We start from the raw sequence: 21,454 nt of genomic DNA, 5'->3' as shown, positions 1-21,454 counted from the left end.
TGGCTGTAGTACTGGCATTTAACCATTGCACCACCAGAGCTCCTGGCTGGATGCAATTGGGGTTTAGTTTTAACAGCTTTTCATCTTTTCAGATTTTTTATTTTAAATTGATTTTCAAACAATAACAAAACCAATGCTTTACAAAGAAAGAATCATTCACTGTGATCAACAATTAAATGAAACCAACATACAGGTAAATGCGTGTACTGCAGCCACTCACAAGCCACAAGGTTGTGAGTTGAAGACCAGCCAAGGGCTCCGGATCGACTGGCATCTTTCCATAGGTCGCTAAAATGAGTATCCAGCTTCTTGGGGGCAATTAGCTTACACTTTGTAAACTGCTTAGTACATCAGTAAGCAGTACAGAAATGTACTTGCTATTGCTGCTATAAAATATATTACAATATACAGGGCACACTGTATATTAATGTTCATTTTTGTATGTTTTTAATTATATTCTTCTTTTAAATTGTGAGCCACTTTGAGTCCCAATTCAGGGAGGAAAGCAGGATACATAAATATAATAATGATTATGATAATAACTAGTTCGTCATATTTTAAAAAATAAAACTATCTATCCATCTATCATTTATCTACCCATCCATCTAATACCATGCGCCCTCAAGTTCTCACAAGTGCCTCCTGAAAATAACTGTGAGAGATTACAGCACAAGCAGCTGAACTAATGTTCCACATAAGTGAGAACATGAATTCCTTCAGGGAAGTCTCCTGGTGCCATGGGGAATGAGTGACCTTTTTTGCATTTTCTTGTTCGTTTGCTCTCACGATGTCTGAATAGGGAAGAAATCTCCTTTAGAAAAATATAGAAACATCATAATACAAATTAGAACCTATTCAGGCAGATAGGTAGGTAGGTAGGTAGGTAGGTAGACCAATAGATAGAGAGACAGACAGACAGACAGACACAGACAGAAGGACTAGATATACAGTATAAACACATACATACCAGAAGGAAATGATAAGGAATTAGATTTTTTTTAAAAAAAAAACTTACATATTTCTGATCTCTCTTACAGATATGTCCCAATACGATTTTTTTTGTTGTTGTTATGTCGTTTCTGACTTGTGGCGACACTAAGAGGAACGTGTCATCAGGTTTTCTTGGCAAGTTTCTTCAGAGTGGGTTTGCCATTGCCATCCTCTGTGCAATATGGTTTTACAGGTGTTTTAAAAATTGTATTGGGGGGGGGGGGGTGAGTTTGCAGATAATTTTCTTAACATAATGTTTCCATTTGCAAAAGAGAGGTTCCACATCAAATTCTGCAAAGCAAAAGAGTTGGAGCAAATTTGTTTGAACTTTACATGACACCTTACACTAGCATAGTGGGACTGAATTACTTTTGTCAAAGTAGAAACCATACACTCCAACTGTCCCAGTTTGGTAGGGATAGTCTTTATTAATCCTCTCTCACCTCACTTTTTCAGCTGCTTTTAAAATGTAGCAATTTTCTCTCCTCCTGTCACTTTCCCCTCTTGTCCTCAGCTTTCTTCAATTGTTGCAAACTGATTTCAAAATGCAAAAGTTTGTTTATAGTCAATTAACTCAAGCAGAGTGCAGGATCTTGCCTTTCCCAGTAGACTCAGGCAAAAGCAAACTGCTGCTACATCTCCTAGCTTGTCTGTTCTTCCTCACTAATGCTTTTTGCCATCTTAAAAAATTCTGAAGTTGCTTGGACACAAGTGTCCCGGTTTTGATTTCTGAAATTTTGGATGGTACGAAAGGCTAAAAAGTGTTCTTATCCAACTCAAGAGACCTTTATATCACAATTGTGGGAGAACTAACCAACATGATCAGGCTTGGGTAAAGTGCTGAAAGTGGTTGGGAAAAAAGAAGAATCAAAGCTTGTATAAAATGATTAGTGGGAGAGGGGAGTCAGATGATACCTACAATTTATCTCTTTCCATCTTTCTTTGGTCTGTGTAGTCAAGCCTTTAGATTTCTTCTTACTTGTTGAGATCACTCCCTCCTTCTTCAAAAAGTTAGTTTCTTGGTTCTCTCTGTTTGGGAAAGAAGCAGCCATTGGCGGGTTACAGACCGCCGCTTTGCGGCGGTCTGCCGCCACCGCCAGTTGGTCCGCGGGGGAGCCGGAGCCTCTACACGGCGCGGCTCCCATGTGGACCCAAAAAGAAGCTCCAAAATGGAGCTTCTTTTTGAGTCGCCTTTGTGACGTAGCGAGGCGCCAGGGGCGCACTCACTACGTCACAAAGGACGCGACGCATACGGACGCTCAGCGTCCGATACGTCAAGATGGCAGCGCCCATATGAACAGGGCGCTGCCATCTTGTACGTATTCAATACGTATTAGGGTTAGGGGGGTGCGGAAGCACCGCCCCTTCCTAACCCTAGTACGTATTGTATACGTACTATTTGGCGGTCTGTAACCCGCCATTAATTTCCAACCTCAGTAATATCTTACTTCCAGCCTTTAGGGGCTCTTGCCTAAGTATATGTCATGTTGTTATGTCTCTCTCCTTTCCTATCCCAAGAGTAATTTCTTGAGATGATAACATACATTTTTCCTTTTACCTTATTAACGCATCCAGAAAAATCACTCATGTTTCTAGCACTGGCTCATCAGGGGCATCACTAAGGGGTGCTGGGGGTGCGGATTGCACTGGGTGACACCTTACCGGGGGCATCATCCTGTGTGGCCCTCTGAGGAAATGAATGGCAGTGGCAGGAACATGGAGGCCTGAGTCCCTCACCCACCACAACTTCTCTCTTCGTGGCACCACAGCCCCTGGAGAAATGAGCTGCACCGGCAGCAGGAACATGGATGAAGCCTCCACACATACCTTGATGCTGCCACTTGTCTCCTTGGGGACCTGCAAACCTCTGAGCAGCAATAGCAGGAATGTGGAGTCCTTTGTCCTGGAAAGAATCGCTGTGCTTATTTGGCAGCTGTTTTTACTGGGTCTGAAACAACAGAAACACCCAAGGCAATTAATGGATACATTTCATTTTAGAAGCACTGGGTTAATTTAAATTGATTCAGAACTGGAAATAAAAAGTCTTTGATAATACTAAGAGCTCCTAGGAAATACTTCAGAAAGAGGAAAATGTCGTATGGATTTCCATAACAAGATCAGTTGCTACAGGAACAAAATGTGGGACTTTCAGAGACCTTTTACCCATCTGGAGGCAGCCTAAAGATGTCCCAACTTTCAGATATTACATAGTTCTTTTCTTTTCTTACCTTTTCTTACCTTTCTTTGAGAGGTTGGACTTGTGTTGATCATGCAGAAGTATTCATGAGTGAAACTACTTTAAAAACTTCACAAAAAAAGGCTAAAGTTAATTTCTTCCTCAGCTCCGCCCTGCAGGGGAGGATGGAATGGGCTACTACTATATCTTACATTTCCCAACATAAAGAAATAATAACTTTATTTTACATACAGATATTGGCCTTTTCTAATTTGCAATATCTGTAGATGGTTATTTCAGCTTCTTCCACCTGCCTATGAAACTGAGACTCTTTCCTTCTCTCTCTTTGTAAATGTTAGTGACTTTTATAAAACAGCTTACAAAACTGTGTGGTTTCCTGATTTCTCAAAAAATTATTCAGCACTCTAAGAGCAACCAGAGATGGACAGGAGGTAAAAGTATATTTTTCAAAGAAACTGGGCTGTTAACATGGGAGAAACCTCCTGCATTCCAAATTGTCTTTTCCCCTATAAGATGCTATAAATGTAATTTGGAGAACCCCCAAAATGGAATAAAATTTCTGGAGAGAGTATAAAAGAGGATCTGAAGCTGGTTTTGCCTACTCACCTTAGATGCAAATTATCTTAATGACCAAATTTTTGTTAACATGCCCATCTATGGATGGGCATGTCACTAATCAATAAATGGTTCATTAGTTCACCCAACCAAGTGCCTATAAGCCTGCCCTCATGAGCAAGTGTTTCGGAGCAAAATCCTTCCATGCTCACACATATACATTTTTCACCTCACAAGTCCTCTGTCTCCTGCTCTTTATTTGCATCTTTTTATAGCGATGATTCTGGTTTGAGTAGAAGGATGTTTGCCTCCAGGACTTTAGTCATGAAATGATTCAGAGATGCTCTCTTGGAGCAGGAATCTGTGAATCTGAGCACAGAGCAAAAAGTGCACACAAAGTTCCTAATGATGTCAATCAATTAGGAACAATTATGCAGAATAAGAAATCATCTGGAAGACTTCTGGAAAGAGGACTTCAACATGTATATCATACGGTGATTTTCTCTTAATTTTTCCTTTGTTCTTTAAACCATCTGCTCGACCTTCATTTTAGATTTCTTGAACAGATTCATATCAGATTGTAAATCATAGTGTTTAAGCCAGTGGTTCTCAAATGGTGGAGTTCCTCAAAGGAGGTATAAGACTTGGAGATGCTGATCCCTCCCACTCCTTCTCCACTTCCCAAATTTTTTCTGTCCTGTACGGGAAGAGAAAAGTGAGGAGGCCACTTGGAGTAACTGCCTTTGCCTGAGTGAGGTGGAGAACACAAGAGAATGAATGTTTCTCAGTGACACTGTGTGTGTGTGTGTGTGTGAGAGAGAGAGAGAGAGAGAGAGAGAGTGACTGAATGTGTGTGTAACTGAAAGAAAGAGTGAGAGAATGAGACTGAGTGTGTGCATATCTGTGAGTATTAGTGCATGTGAGTGGGGCTGTGTGTGAGACAATATGTATAAAATTTACATGTATTAATTATTGAATTTATTCAAATAAAATTGTTCTGATTTGAACAATATTATTTCCTTATAAAATGTCAAAATATGTCATATTAAGGATAGAGCAAGCTTGTTTTCTGCTGCTCCAGAGAACAGGACCCAGAACAATGGATGCAAACTACAGGAAAAGAGATTCCACCTCAACATTAGGAGGAACTTTCTGACAGTAAGAGCTGTTTGATGGTAAAACATACTGCCTTGGAGTATGGAGTCTCCTTCTTTGGGGGTCTTTAAACAGAGGTTGGATGGACATCTGTCCGAAAACTGATAACACTATCTGTCCTTCACTAACTCCCCCTATGATTTACCACCCAGTGATTCCCTACAACTCTTATGTTTATTTCTCTTCTGTTCTTTGAATCTATATTGCATGTTGCTTGAAGGTTACAGTGGTATATAAAGAAATGCAGTAGCTGAAATCCTAATTGATGAAAAATTAATTCCTCAGTACTGTCTTTCCGCAATAGCTATTGCTCTTGTGTGTTTTCAAGTCATTTCTGACTTACTGTGACCCTAAGGTGAACCTATTCAGGGGTTTTATTGGCAAGATTTGTTCAGAGGGGAAGTATCTTTACCTTCCTCTGAGACTGAAAGGGTGTGACTTGCCCAAGATCACCCAGTATGTTTCCGTGGCTGATTGGGGATTTGAACCCTGGTCTCCAGACTCTTAGTCCCACACTCAAAGTACTAAAGTACTAAAGTGTTTCTTTCCTCAATATACTGTGAAATAGATAGATAGATAGATAGATAGATAGATAGATAGACAGACAGACAGACAGACAGACAGACAGACAGACAGAGACAGACAGACAGACAGATATTGACCAGAGTCCTATTGGTGTCTTACGCATCTGAAAATTTCCCTGTGTAAGCAGCTGAACATTGTCTGCTGATGTAGGGGGTGTTCTCACTGGCTTATATTCCGTGTTACAAATTGAATCCAAGGTATAGCGTTCCTATTAGAAACCGAATTAACTCTAGAACAGTTCCAGAGTAACCCACAATCGTTCCCACTAAAATCCGAATCATAAACCGGATTTTTATTTAATCCGTGTTAATGGCGTATAATCCGGGTTAAAAAAATAGAAGGGTTGAACCTACAATTTTTCCTTGATTCGGGATATTTAAATAGGAACGTTTCAGCCTTTGAATCGGGTCAACTGGATGGGAGGAGCGGAGCGCGATGGGCTGGCCTGGGGGTGTCACCCTCTTTGGTCTCTTTCTGCATCACCAGCGCCATTTTCTTCCATTCGCATAATAGCCTTTCCTCCAGTGGATTGCAACCACCCCTCTGCTCCTCTTTCATAGACCGATGTGTGAGGAGAGCCATTGAACACCATTTTTAACTATTCTTTTTTTCTTTTTCACCTCTGCCTGAGCAGCAGATGGGCTTTGGAGGAACTATGGTATGGGTTTTGCAGTACATATCCCCACTTCAAGGCTCTCCAGAAAACCCTGGGAACAATCTTCCCCAAAGATTCTCTCCCCATGGGGCAGCCAAAGCGAATTTTGGGCTACCGAGGCTCTTTCCAGAGGAACTATGGAATGGTTGTGTTTGTTGTGTTTGTGAAACATTTATCCTCCTCTGCCAGAGAGTGCTGGTGCCATAATAAACTACCATTCCCAGCACTGAGTTATGGCAGTTAATATGGGGAGACACAGAAGAGGACGAATAAGCGCCTCCTGATTGGCTCTTTTAAAAAAAACAACCGCGAAATTTATAACGAATTAAAATCAGCCAGGTAGTGGGAACGCAGGTACAGGCTACATCGGTGTATGTTACTCCGAATTAATGTGACGTCATGATGACGTCGCTTTGATTGACAGCCGAAACAAGTGAATGTGAACAAAAAAGTAACAAAACCGGTTTAAATATACACCGATTCATCCCTGAATGGGGACGAAACAGGGTCAATTACAGCAAATTAAAATAAAACATTAAGTAAATGGGAACGATACAAATAAAGCGAATTGAAAAGCGGGATAACACTCGCTGTATTTTGAATCGCTTTAAAATGAACCGCTGTATTTAAATTCATTTTAAATCACAAGTGAGAACACACCCCTAGAAGGTCTTCTTTCAGTTTAAAGCTGAGGAAGCAGAATTGTTCCTGTGACACCATTCTATATGCAGAGGCACATGGGCTTGTACATTTGGGTTGCATGCATTTTGTGATGACCCCATCTCTAACTTACTCAATAACCAGTTTCATGGGTAAACCCGAAAGCATTTATTGAGCAGCTCAGCACAGTAGAGAAGGATTTGAATGAATGAATGAATGAGACTTTATTTATATACCGCCGTTCCTTCGATCACGGCAGTTCACAACATAGTAAAATACAAATTGTAACAGCAACAATCCCCCCATATTAAAACAGTACAATACATCATTAAAAACCATCATTCAATCATAATATTTAAAACCAGTAAAAAACAGTAAACATTCAATAAAAACATTCACAAAAAACAGGAGAAGATAACAATTAGGACATGTGGGGGAAAGCTTGGCGGAAGAGATAAGTCTTAAGATTTTTCTTGAAAGACTCAAGGAAGGGGGGCCGAGCGGATCTCGTCAGGAAGACAGTTCCAAGTCCGGGGGGCCAAAACAGAAAAGACCCTATGCGCGGACACTGTGTATCTAACCTTAGGAACTCTCAGAAGTTGTCTCCCTCCTGACCTGAGAGTGCGGGGCGGATTATATGGGGAGAGGCGGTCCTCCAAGTACTCTGGGCCCAAGCCATTTAGGGCTTTATAGGTAGCAACCAACACCTTGTATTGTGCCCGGAAGCAGATAGGCAGCCAATGCAGATCTTTCAATATAGGTGTTATATGGCTGGCCTTGGAGCTACCAGTGACCAGCCTTGCTGCCATATTCTGAACCAATTGTAGCTCCCGAGTATGGTACAAGGGTTGCCCCATGTAGAGCGCATTACAGAAATCAAGTCGAGAGGTTACCAGTGCATGTACCACTGTTTCAAGGTCCCCCCAGCCCAGGTAGGGTCGCAGCTGGCGTATCAGCCGAAGCTGATAACAGGCGCCTCTAACTGTCGCATCCACCTGAGAAGTCAGGTGAAGCGACGAGTCCAGAAGCACCCCCAGACTGCAAACTGTGTCCTTCACGGGGAGCGTGACCCCGTTCAGGACAGGTGGACAAACTTCCTTCCCGGGACCGGGGGAGCCTATCACAAGCACTTCCGTTTTCTCTGGATTCAGGCTGAGTCTGTTTTCCCTCATGCAGCCCATTACCGACTCCAGACAGGCATTGAGTGAAGAGATGCCATCGTTAGACACTGCAGCAGTCGGAGACATAGAGAAGACTATTTGGGTGTCATCAGCATACTGATAACACCGCACCCCGTGTCCCCGGATGATCTCTCCCAGCGGCTTCATGTAAATGTTAAATAGCATGGGGGACAAAATCTCTCCCTGAGGGACCCCAGATGTAAGGGCCCTCTTATCGGAGCGACAATCCCCCAGCTCCACCATCTGGAATCTGCCCGAGAGGTAGGAACGGAACCACTGCAGAGCAGTGCCCCTGATGTTCAACTCCCCCAGGCAATCCAGGAGGATACCATGGTCGATGGTATCGAAGGCCGCAGAGATGTCCAAGAGCACTAACAGGGACACGCTACCCCTGTCCATGCCCAGACGGAGATCATCGACTAAGGCGACCATGCCAGTCTCAACCCCATAGCCCGCCCGGAATCCGGTTTGAAATGGGTCTAGATAATCCGTATCTTCCAAGACCCTCTGTAGCTGGGAGGCAACCGCTCTCTTGATCACCTTCCCTAAAAATGGCAGCAGTGAAACGGGCCGATAATTATTTCGAATTAGGGGGTCAAGGGAGGGCTTTTTTAATAAAGGTTTCACAATGGCCGTTTTCAAGCTAGATGGCAAACGGCCCTCCCTGAAAGAAGAATTAACGATGCGGCGCACCATCTCGGTTGTCGCCGCCCCCTCTTGAACTGCCAGCCATGAAGGACAGGGATCGGGAGAGCAGGTTGTCTTCCTAACACTACCGAGGATCTTGTCCACATCCTCGGTACTTACAGACTCAAAATGATCCAGTATAACTGAGTCCACGGAAGCTCTGGATGCCTCTACTCTCGATTCTGAACCAATAACAGCATTGAGATCAGTCCTTAGCCGAGAGATTTTATCCGCGAAGAAGTTGTTAAACTCGTCGCAGCAGGCTTTAGATGACTCCAACAGTGGGTTCAGGGGGGGAGCCAGTTGAGTGAGCTCTCTCACAACCCTGAACAACTCTGCCGGATGCGACTCCGCGGACGCAATACGTGCAGCATAGAACGAATTCTTAGCTGCACCTATTGCCACTCCGTAGGCAATGAGAGTCTAGGAGTGTCTTGTCGGCTAAGTCCTGATGTGTCCGCCATTTTTGCTCTAGTCGTTGCGCAGCCCGTTTCCTTGCCCTGAGATCTTCCGTATACCAGGGCTTTTTATTGGAAGCAGGCCGGAAAGGACACTTGGGAGCGATGCTGTGTATAGCCCTGGAGAGATCAATATCCCAGATGTTAGTCAGGGCATGAACAGAATCACCGTCAGTTCCAACCAGATAACCCTCTAAGGCTTCCTGGAACCTTTTGGGTTCCATCAACCTTCGAGGATGGACCATCCTAATAGGTATGCCACCCCCTGGGAGGAGCTGGGTAGTAGCCTTGATACTAGCCTCGACCAGGAAATGATCTGTCCATGACAGGGCAGAGATATTGGTTACCTCTGCCCACGGAGACTCCATGTCCATACAGAAGACAACATCAAGTGTATTACCAACAGAATGCATGGGCCCTGAGACCAGTTGGGACAGACCCATGGCAGTCATGGTAGCCATGAACTCCCGAGCCGCACCAGTTGGAGCATGACTGGTCTCGAAGGGGATGTTGAGGTCCCCCAGGACAAGAAGCCAGAATTGGCTTCAAAGACCTAATCAAAAGCATATAACCATCCTTCACACCTAACCCCCTTGCTTCTCATTCCCCCTCCTTCTCATTCCTTTCCCAAGAGAATGACCCTGAGGCTTTGGTAACATCCAGTGTCTCTCTCATTCCCTCCACCAGCCTCGCCTCCCATTCCTAGCAACTAAACCAAAACTGTTTCAACAACAACAGCAATAACAAATTCCTCAACTAGAACATCACTATCCACTATATTTCTACACAAACAAAATATAATAAAAATAACCCATGACAGGGGAACCTCAAGTGGACCCTAACACATTTTGCATTCTGTTACACATTCCGCTGTGCAGCATCTCTATACAACACAAGTGTTACAAATATACAATGAATGGGTGAAGGGGAGGGCTTGGGATCTGCCTCTTTTGGTCACGGGATCCAGGGATAGGTTAGGAGACTTCTTTTGGGGCTGTGTCATGAGGCTTGGGGGAGGGATTCTTGGGATTGGTCTTCCAGCAGCAACCATATTGGGCTCTCCCTGGGATCCAGGTGTTTCACCAGGAAGAATCTGGGGAGGAGGTCTGTGGAAGATCCCCTGCCTCAGCTCCTTCCACACTAGGCTACTCTCACTTTTGGCACCACTTAGGAGTTAAAGTTAAATAGGTTAATAGTTAAATAAAGTCACCCTTATTTGACCCAAGCTTTGTGTCTCTTTATTCTCTTGGTCAGTCAACAACCATTAATCATTACGTTGGAGGGAAAGTGTTTACAGGGTCATCTTGAGGAGATTTTCATCCATTTCCTTATGGTTTTAGAATTTTTTTTTGTAAACGGGGATTTAGATGTTGCAAAAGAACAAGCGACTGACTTCCTTGAAATCGTAACAAGTAATGGTAACAAAGTACTTTAAAAAAAATTGCAACAAATAACAGTTATATTGATTTCACTAAAAACTTTCAACAGGGTCCCTTACATACAACATGATAAAATGAGAGCTAGGCAATGATACTGTTAGGTGGATTTCTAAGTGATTGATGGATCGAATCCAAGATTGTTCTTCATTCTGGACAGAAATACTAGTGGAGTACCATGGGGGGGGGATGAAGAACATGCCACCCACAGAAGCCCCAACCTTTGCAGCGGGTGACAGTGCAGGAACATCACTGACTATGAATGTAATTCGTTTTGAAAAAGAGCATTCCAAATTTTAGTGTAACATCACACTATTTTATACAATCTATTTTTACATGTAAAATTTCAGACTACTAACACTTTGGCAAACTATACACTCATGTATAAATCTTCAGAAACTGCAAGCATTTCATGTGTTTAATAACTTGTCAAGCTAGATATGTTTAGCAGATATTATATTTAAAGACATATGATTAAGATGTTGGAGTTTAACCAAAATACCATTGCTAGCAAAATGTATTAGTTTTTAGTTCGTCTGGCAGTGTCTCATCTATTCTGTCCTCTTTCTCTAAGGCTTCTTTTGGCCACATTTAGCAGCATAGTCATCTTATGACTCACAAGTAACTCATCATATTATTTCAGCCTACTTGGCAATAAAAATTATTGGCATATAAATAAGTTATTAACCTAAAGCCTGCACTGCATAGCTTCTTAGAAACATGGTAGTCAGGAAATTTGGATTTAAGGTTTCTAGAAAGAAGGCAATCAATTTAACAAGCAACTAAACATGAGAACTTTCCTCTCAATATTAATGTGTTTGTTTTTTTTTTTTTTTTAAAAAGGTTTTTATTTTTCCTGCTGATGCATTTTAAGGGATCAGTGATTCAGTGCTAGAGATTCTGGATACCTAAAAAAGAAATACAGAAGAATTAGCTTGTGAAGAAGGGTTTTCCCAAAATACATCAGCAGGATAAATAAAAGCATAGCTTATCAACCTTTTGTACACCTCTCATTTTCTAGTAAGTGAAGATCTGAACCTGAGTCTCCTGGAGTCCTAGTCCAACATTCAAGCCATTACACCACACACAAGTTGTGACTGTTTACCTTAGAAAAAGGTAAGCATGGAAAGACTTGATGGAGCTGAATAAAATTATGCATGGTGTCAAGACAGCAGATAGGGAGGGGCTTTTCCCCTTTGTCATAATCTAGGACTTCATTGGTAACACATCAATAAGATCTCAACAACAATAACACTGTTATATAAACATCCTTCCCCATTTTGACATGTTTAGTGGTGACAGGACAACTACAACTATAAATCTTGATGAACCCAAAAGTGTGTTCTGACATATACAGTTTAGGTTCCCTAAACTACAATATTGCCCCACAACATAACTAACATCAGGTCATATTTTTGTATTGTTTTGTGCTACAAAACATCCAATGTGCAACTGAAATGCCCAGTTAGTATTCCAAAACCAACATTACCCCCTCAAGCCCTTTTGCCAGCAGTTTGAATGGCAGTTTGCTGGAGAGAGAAGAGAAATTAGGTTGTCATTCTGATTTCTGTCTCTCGGATAACAGCCTGGGAGATGAAAGTCAGTTTCCTATGATTGGTCTCCTCCCTCTGTCCTTCCCCTCTCCCACCATGGCTATTTATTGGGAATTGCAGCAGCCCCATGGACCATGGCAACTTTCAGGGACAAGAAGGCATGGTGCTGCACATTCAAGCAGTTACAGCTGTGTGTGCCATGGAGGATCTTGCTCACTGCATGTACGTATGGGTTGATGCCAAATTCTTCCAAAATGAAGTTCTAATGTTTACAGGAGAATATATTTTAAAATTGCAAAATGTAGGCAGCTCATCCAGATATAGGTTGAGTATCCCTTATTTGAAATGCTAGGGACCAGAAGTGTTTCAGATTTTAGGGTTACCTCCCCCCCCCCCCAGATTTTGGAATATTTGCAGTGATATTCTTATCACTGTTACTCTTAGGAGTACCTGCTGGACTTTTTTAATTTATTTATTTATTTATTTATTTATTTATTTGCATTTTCAACAGTATCTTTGCACCACATTTTCAACAATATTAAATACTGGATTTAACCAACCATGGGCTGAACATGCAGTAATATTTGGGGGGGGGATGAGGGAATACAGTACATCTAGTACAATCACACTGAGAAGTGATCCCAAGACAGCGGGAAGCCCCAACCACTAGCCACACATTCTTTGGGCTTCCCCACCTCTGGTGACCACACCAACTGCCCACTTCCAGATACAGATTCATAACAGCTCTATATTCAAATATATTCTGTTACAATTCAAATTCTACTGTCTTTTGGCCACATGGCCAAGTGGGGAGTGGCCCTGCCTGCATCATGATCCCTCAAAGCCAAATGAACAACAACAGAAACAACATCTGATACAATACGTGTGGCTGTGACTCCAACACTGTTATTTCTCTTTTCTCCTGTTGTATGGTCTTTTGCTTGAAGAAGAAGTCAGTGGTGCTTCAAGTCCACACATAAGGAGGGCCCACAGTATGTCAAAAACAACACCTTGAACTAAGTAGCTAATGTATAACACTGGAACTTGTCTTTGTTTGTTGTTGTGTTCCTTCAAGTCATTTCTGACTTAGGGGAACCATAAGATGAACCTTTCATGGGGTTTTCTTGTCAAGTTTTTTCTGAGGGTATTTGTTATTGCCAACCTCTCAGGGTTTCCATGGCCAAGTAAGGATTTGAACCCTGGTCTCCCAGTGTCCTAGTCCAACACCCAAACCATTACACCATACTGACCTGTCTTTCGGCAATGACGACTAAAATGGTGAAGGGTCTGGAAAGCATGTCCTATGAGGAACGACTTAGGGAGCTGGGGATGTTTAGCCTGGAGAAAAGAAGATTAAGAGGTGATATGATAGCCCTGTTTAAATATTTGAAGGAATGTCATATTGAGGAGGGAGCAAGCTTGTTTCCTCCTGCTCCAGAGAACAGGACCCAGAACAATGGATGCAAGCTGCAGGAAAAGAGATTCCACCTCAACGTTAGAAGGAACTTCCTGACAGTCAGGGCTGTTTGACAGTGGAATACACTCCCTCGGAGGGTGATAGAGTCTCATTCCTTGGAGGTCTTTAAACAGAGGCTGGATGGCCATCTGTCAGGGATGCTTTGATTTGGATTTCCTGCATGGCAGGGGGTTGGATTGGATCAGAGCCCTTGCGGTCTCTTCCAACTCTATGATTCTATGATTCTATGAACTGTATTGTAGCACAGGGGATCTGAAACTATTTCCCTTCTCCCAATAACTCTTTCAGTTCATTAATAAACTAAATGCACCTTCAATTGATTAAGATGTGGGACTGTGAATGGCAAATAACTGATAATATAAACTAGCAAAGGGAATTGTGTGGGCCTCCAGATGCTGTTAGAATGAAACACAGGTTATGTAGGCTAGGACTTGTGAGATTTATTTTTTATTTACAATGCCCAACAAATAAAAATGTTTAAGTACATTAAAATAATTTTTAAAAAAATCATTTAAAACAGTCTAAAAACAATCCCAAAATATAATTTAAATCTTGCACTTCAACAACATCTGGGGTGCCACACAATTCCCAAACCTATTATAAACCATGACTAGCCTTCATGTGATGAATATTTATTTTTCCTCAGCATCAGGAATCTTGTCTTGTGATAAAATTAAATGTGCAGATGGCCACTTGCTATTTGAAGTAGTTAAATTAAAAAGCAAATGTATTATGTGAAGAATTAAGGTCGTATCACTTCCCTGTGGACAAAATATTATTTAGATTTATAAGCAGTATGATGCAGATTTCAGAAACCAAGACACTAACTCTGAAGAAGCAATAGTTATTTTCACCAGCAAAATATACTTTTCAGAGAACAAAACTGGTATATATAAGGCAGAAGGTGAGTATCTTTGTGCCTGACAGATTCCTGGAAAGCTGTTTTGTCTTTACTTAAGCCATTTTCTGTTACCTGGCAACATAGGTTTATTGATTTCTATAAGCAAGGTTGCAGGTGGTACCCCAGAGGATTTTGCTGAGAAAGTGATTAAATGTAACAGCCTCCTATGAGAGTGGTACACAATAATCCTAAATAGTGGCTCAGTAGTATTTTGACAAAAAAAAATTACTGAGTAAAATAGTAACCATCTATCTAAAGTTAAACAGAAGTGTCAGGCTCTGCTGGGGAATTAGTTCTGGGTCATTACTATTCACTGCATACTGTCAACTGTATTTTCCTAATGAACAACCAAAATAGTTAGTCAGAATATTAAGGAAAGGTCACAGTTTCCATGAAGCATATTGCACCAAGTTGAGACTGTGCTAAGATGTAGCAGTACTTTAGATGTTCAACTAGGACTCCAGGAGAACAGAGTTCAAATCCCTCTTCAGTCTTGGAAACTCACAGTGTGACCTTGAGCAAGACACTCTCTCATCCTGACAGCTTTATGACAGGTTTGCGTGAGGGTTGCCTTAACTGGAACATAAAGGCACACAATAGCAAAAATATTCACTACAGGGTATAATAGCTACAATTTAGTGTGTGTGTGTGTGTGTGTGAGAGAGAGAGAGAGAGAGAGAGAGAGAGAGAGAGAGAGTGAGTGATGTGGTCTCCTTTTTAAGCCTCAAGAAGAAATTGAGCTTCGAGAAGAAATTGAAAGATTCTATAAAGGAATCCAAGATTAAATTGACATCACACCAGCACAAGACATCAAGCTGAAATGCCAAAGAAGGAAGCAAAGAAGAATCAAAAGCAGTAGGAAGGTTTCAATTAGGCAAAAGAAACATAGCAGGTGAGTGTCTGATAGATTTTTGTGAGGCAAACAACCTATTCATTACAAACACATTTTTCATACAACCAGAAAGAAGACAATACACATGGACAACACAGATGGATGACACAAAGACCAAATAGATTATATAATTTGAAGCAAAATATGGTGAGGTTCCATTCTGGTGGTTTAGACTAGACCAGGTGCTGATTATGGTACAGACCACAAAATAATTATATCAAAAATAAGAATGAAGCTAAAGAAGAATTACTCCAAAATATGATCTGAACAATATCTCAACAGAATTTACTGACACTGTAAGAAACAATTTTGCACCATTAAGCACAACAGGCCAAGAACCAGATAAACTGTGGTCAAAAGCCAGGATTATAATAAAGGAAGGATGCAGGAAGACACTATCAGGGGCCAAAAAGAAAGAGAAGAAACAATGGATGACAGATTAAGCGCTTTGAGCAGGAAAGGAAAAAAGAGAAGCAAAACAAGTGGCTGCTTGACCCTCCCAATCTCCACATATGGGGCAGCATCTGTCTGCTGCAATTGATGAGGGTCTGTTCCCCTGTCACTCAGGAAACAGCTAGTTGCTGTTTTCACCTCCTTCTATGAGTGATCCCTGTGAAGTCATGCAAGTTCCCCTTTCATTGGATATCATTAGCGTAAGGAGGGATGGAAACAGCAGTCAGCTGATTCCCAAGTGACAGGGTAAAGGACTCCCATCAATTGCAGTGACTTCTTCCCAGTAAGTGGAAAGCAGGGGGCTTTCATAGTCCCTTGCTGTTGTATGACTTCAAGTTGTTTCTCACTTATGGCAACCCTAAGGCGATCCCATCATGAGGTTTTCTTGGTAAGATATTGTCACAGGGGGCTTGCCTTCCTCTGAAGCCAAGGCCATCCAGTGGGTTTCCGTATCCGAGTGGCAATTCAAACTTTAGTCTCCAGAGTCATAGTCCAAATGTACAATCCACTATACCATGCTGTTTCTCTTCTAAACGAGGGGCTCCATAACAATCATGTGTGCATAACACCAAGTTGCTTTCATGGAACTTTCATGATCCTAATATAGCCCCTGAATGTAGAACCATAGAATTATAGAGTTGGAAGAGACCCCAAGGGCCATCCAGTCCAACCCCTGCCATGCAGGAACTCACAATCAAAGCACCCCCAACAGATGGCCATTCAGCCTCTGTTTAAAGACCTCCAAAGAAGGAGACTCCACAACTCTCCAAGGAAGTGTGTTCCAATGTCGAACAGCTTGCATCCATTGCCCCGTGTTCTATTTTCTCTCTCTCTCTCTCTCTCTCTCTCTCTCTGTGTGTGTGTGTGTGTGTGTGTATCTCTGGCTTTGCTTCGCGAATGAAGATTCAGGAAGGACTCATCCTGAGCTTTGTACAAGCGTGTTGGTGACTAAAAAGGCCAATCCGGGACAAACAGGTCTGGTTGCAGAAAGCACAGCGGAAAGTCTCCTTGGGTGATGTTTCCAGGTTGTGGTTCTTTCTGCATTGTTGTTTCTCTTCGAGACTCGTTCGCCATGAGCTTTTGAAAAAGGCTGCAGCATCTTCATGCCTCCCAATGCGAGGCCAGGGCGGACCATTGTTGGTGATCAATTTGGCCAAGCCTGAGATGTTGTTTCAGGGGGTCCTGACACACATATACTGTGTATGTGTGTATTTATACTGTATGTATATATACATGTGTGTGTGTGTGTGTGTGTGTGTTGTGTATTTTAGTTGGTCCAATAAAGGTATCAATGTTTGGATGTTACTGGATTTGCTATATGGCCAACATGACTACCCCTATATTTTGTGGTCTATTAGGATTCCTAAATCCCTTTCACGTGTAGTCTTGTTAAGCCAAGTGTCCCCCATCCTATATCTATGCATTTCAGTTTTCATTAGTCCAGCTGCTACTTCATGGTTTGAATCCCTTGCCTCTCTTCCCCACTAGCAGGGGGTTGGCTTGATATCTGCCTGGAAGGCAGACAGGTGGATGCAGACCTATGTGGGCAAAGCTACACTCTAATGGAGGATCTCAGCCATTTTCTGTGGATGTTCACAAAGGAATTTCTTTTTTCTCCTAGGACCACTTTTGTTTACTTTTTTGAAAATTTTATATTGGTGGTAGTTTATGATATTTATGCAGGAGTGTGGATCTGTTTAAGACTGAAAAAGATATATATGCCATACAGAGCCTGTGAAATATCAAAAAATGCAGTAAGTCAACAACATAAAGAGATTAAAACTCCTTGTGTGATCATTCATCTTGTCTTTGGGAAACAATTGCTTTGGGGGAAGGAAGACTCTCCGTCATTTAAAAACATCCATAATCTTTCCATTCATACTGAATTTGGTTCAATAAAAGGGTGTTTATCATGCTGTCTGAAAGGTATTTATCTGCTTCATGATCTCCACTACATTATACAGCTCAAAGTATTTTGGTTTTTTTTCATTCTGAATGATATTAAATGTCAGAGGAATAAGTTATGGTAAAACATATTCACCACAAAAGAAGATAGAGCAAAATAAGACAGTAAAAATAAATGCAGATCTGAATTACATGCCTTCTAGCCACACATAACCTTTCTCTAGTCTCTTAAATTTTCAGAATGACCCTGTGACATTCTCTACTGTTTCGTCATCTTTTGCCTCAAGGCAAGTGCATAACTAACTCAGGCTTCATCAGGAAAATTGGCATATCTTAGTTTAGCATATTGAAGTGGCACCTTAACCTTTCTACAGCCACTCTTGTGCCATTATTGAAAAGGTTTTCATGATAAGATAAAATCACAGAACCAACCAAAGTTCAAATAACCCAATTTGAAGAGGGCTAAATGTGAAGCCACTGTCCCCCCCCCTACTGTGACACATTATTTGATCAGAAACATTTGGCTTTGATGCCTACATATCTATGCACATTTAATAGGGGAACATCAGGTTTTCTATGCCTTGAATAGTAATACTTGAATTTCAGCAGCTGAAATTTCTTCAATTCTGCATGACAAGCTGCACTTAAAAGAGAATGGTTTAGGGCAAACTTGGACTTCCCAGACTAATAGACAGGTTGGAACATAGTTACATATCCAAGTAAGCACTTCTCAAAATTTGCAATGAAGTTCTTGGCTCATAAACTGGGTACATTACTATGTACACTGGTACACATCAGGACTGATGCAATGCACATTGGGACTAAAGCACATCAGTCCCCTTGTGCATTCACAACTGTCAGTTTGCTGGCTTTGATACACAGCCCTCTACTGGATATGGACATTACCCAACTGCAAAATTCAAATTGCCACATATGTAAGCCCACCTATGAAGACATAAGCCCCCAACAGGATTCTGGTCAATTATTATTACCATACTTTTTCCACCCAAAAGAGAATCAAGACAGTTTACAAATTAAAGATAATAACTGGAGCCCTCCAGGGTGATTGCAAATGCATAACCTAGAGTTACACACTCGTGACTGCTATGTAGCCATTATCTCTCAATCCCTGCTTACCAGGCTGCAGCTACTGCAAGTGATAGGGATCTGTTCGCCTGTTGATTGGAAAGCAGTGGTCCTGCCGAATCCCATCATGTAAGCAATCCCTGGTTCAAGGGGGAATTGTGACAGAAGACCTGCTTCTGCCTGTCACATGTGAAATTGCTAATGAGAGGGATGGAAATGGCAACCAGCTGCTTCCCAAGTGACAGGAGAACAGATTCTCCCTTTGATTGCAATGGCTGCTGCCTGATAAGTGAAGATGGGGGGGAAGGGGGGTCAGGACAGGATACATTATGTAGCACCATAGCTATGGTGCTTACACATACCTACCTCTCATACAGGATTCTGGCCCATAGAATTAACACATATAAAAATCAACAGTAAAATGGAACCAAACTATTGGCAACAATCAAAACAGCTTAAAGTGCACAACTAAAAATAATAAACATTTCAAAAAACAGTGCTGTTTTGTTCTTATTTGCCATCAAGTCAACTTTGATTTGTGGCAATGCTATGAATGAAAACTTTCAAATTCTGTGGTCAATTGCTCTGTTCAGGTCTTACAAATTCAAGGCTATGACTTTCTGGATTGAAACCATGCACTTGTAGTACAGTCTTCCTCTTTTCTTACTGCCCTCCACCTTACCAAGCATTATCATCTTTTTCCAATAGGTCATGCCCTCTCATGATATGACCAAAGTACAGCAGCCTCAGTTTAGTTACTTTCACTTTTAGTGAAAGTTCAGGCTTGGTTTGCTCTAAGACCCATTCATTTGTCTTTTTAGTAATCTGGTATCCCTTCTCCAGTACCATATTTCTAATAAGTTGATTTTCTTCCTGCCAGCTTTTTTCACTGCCCAGCTTTCACAACCATACATAGGAGTTCATCACACAGGAGGAATTTCTCTTAATTTTGAATGAAAAGAAAGTGGGGCCAGAACACATTCATGTGAATTCGCTAGTTCAGTGAATTTATGTGAATTTGAATTGCGTTCGAACTGACTTCCCATTGCCTGAAAATAGCTTGCCATTGCCCAAAATTGCGTGTGATCACCTCTCATGCAATAACGTGAAACCCCATGATTTCGTTCGGACTGACTTCCCATTGCCCAAAATTGTGTGTGGTAGTCTATAGCGCAATAACTTTAAACCCCATGATTGTGTTTGGATTGCCATTGGATTATACTTCCAATTTCCCTTGTCTGATAAAGATAAAGGAAACACTATGTCCTGGATGATTTTGACTTTAGTATTTAATTATATGTCTTTACACTCAAGGGTCAAATCTAATTCTAGTTAGTTCTTTCATGGGTGCCCTTCCAAATATTCATATTATTCAGATTTCTTGACTGCAGTCTTCATTTTGGTTATTGACTGAGCCAGTTACAACAATAAAAACAGTACAGCACCCTCACCTAAAGTCCTTTCTTTAAATACCTTCAGTACTCAAAAGGTGTTGGAATAGAATATCTTTGCCTATGAAATAAAAGCAAGTCGAACTTCTTTCTATCCAACCGAAGAAGGGAGTTAACAGATCCTACAGGCAACCATGCAGAACAATATATTGTGCATCCTCACTAATCATTCATGCGAAGGTGGTGGATATAAAGTTTAAAAGAAAAAAAATGGGGGGAGAGACCTTCATGAGTCTCAATGGGCCTGTTATACATATACAAAAACAATTCACACCACACAGAACAGGACAACTGCATATTATACATATTCACATGCTGGTCCTGATAACCTAGCAAGTCCTGATCCATTAATATACTTTCATTTCATATACTCTTTTTCGAGTTTTCCCTATAACCCTCATTCCCAAACCTTATCCACCCATCCATTTCACACTATACCAACCATCAACCATGATCCGTGTGAAGGCAACACCCTGCCCTCTTCTTTATTCTCCTAAACACAATTTAAATAAAACAGAAAAATACAATTAAAATTCCCTGTCAGATATTAAACATACAGACAAAATACATTCCAAAAATTAAACACTAGTATTTTGAATAACAAACTGAAGAAATAGTCATGCATATAAAAAATGATAGATAATTTATACAAAACAAAAATCTAAGAGCAAGATGATCCTGTAGCTGCAAGGAGATTTAAGGTGTTAGATAAATGAAATAAAGAAGTACTGAAACTGGAAGCAGGCTTTTCTTCTGTCTTCAGTAAGAGTGAAGTAACATTTTTTTCTCCCGAAGGTTCTTTGACACTTGGAAAGCATATCAGCCATGAAAACATTACATCTAGAAGTCTTCCTGTCTTCAAACTTGAATCCAAACTGTTTTAATACACTGCAAACAGCAAGGTATTTTGAGCTCTATTCTGCACTGAAGCTGTTAAATACACATTGAGATGGCAGTTAAGAACAAACAATAAGTCGATAGACTGCAACTCCCAACATGTCTCACAATTGCCTATGCTGCGTATGGCTGCTCTGACTTGTAGTCCAAATGCACCTAGAGGGCAACATATTCTCACTCCTCCTCTAAAATTTGTGTGATAGGGAGAAAGCCACCTTTTTTCCTTCTTTTTTCTCTTGTAAAAGGTACAGACGTTCTGCGAAGAAATAAAAGCAGGAAC

At 41.3% G+C, this 21,454-nt stretch overlaps 1 long non-coding RNA gene across 3 annotated transcripts in view; it reads right to left on the bottom strand.

Moving 5' to 3' along the window:
• Positions 1 to 511: 511 nt before the first annotated feature.
• LOC121922761 overlaps positions 512 to 21,454 on the bottom strand; it is a 38,681-nt gene continuing 17,738 nt past the window's right edge. The window contains exons 3-6 of one of the 3 annotated variants that reach the window (XR_006102227.1): positions 2,818 to 2,938; positions 1,910 to 2,019; positions 1,016 to 1,281; positions 512 to 811 (exon numbers count right to left, since the gene is read on the bottom strand). This is a non-coding gene — a long non-coding RNA (uncharacterized LOC121922761). Of the gene's footprint in view, positions 1,282 to 1,909; positions 2,020 to 2,817; positions 2,939 to 21,454 lie in introns of all 3 variants that reach the window. The other 2 variants (XR_006102225.1, XR_006102226.1) reach the window with 2 other exon arrangements.

Source organism: Sceloporus undulatus, chromosome 2, assembly GCF_019175285.1.
Source record: "Sceloporus undulatus isolate JIND9_A2432 ecotype Alabama chromosome 2, SceUnd_v1.1, whole genome shotgun sequence".
NCBI classification, from domain to species: Eukaryota; Metazoa; Chordata; class Lepidosauria; order Squamata; family Phrynosomatidae; genus Sceloporus; species Sceloporus undulatus.
This window is presented reverse-complemented; position numbering and strand designations above follow the sequence as displayed.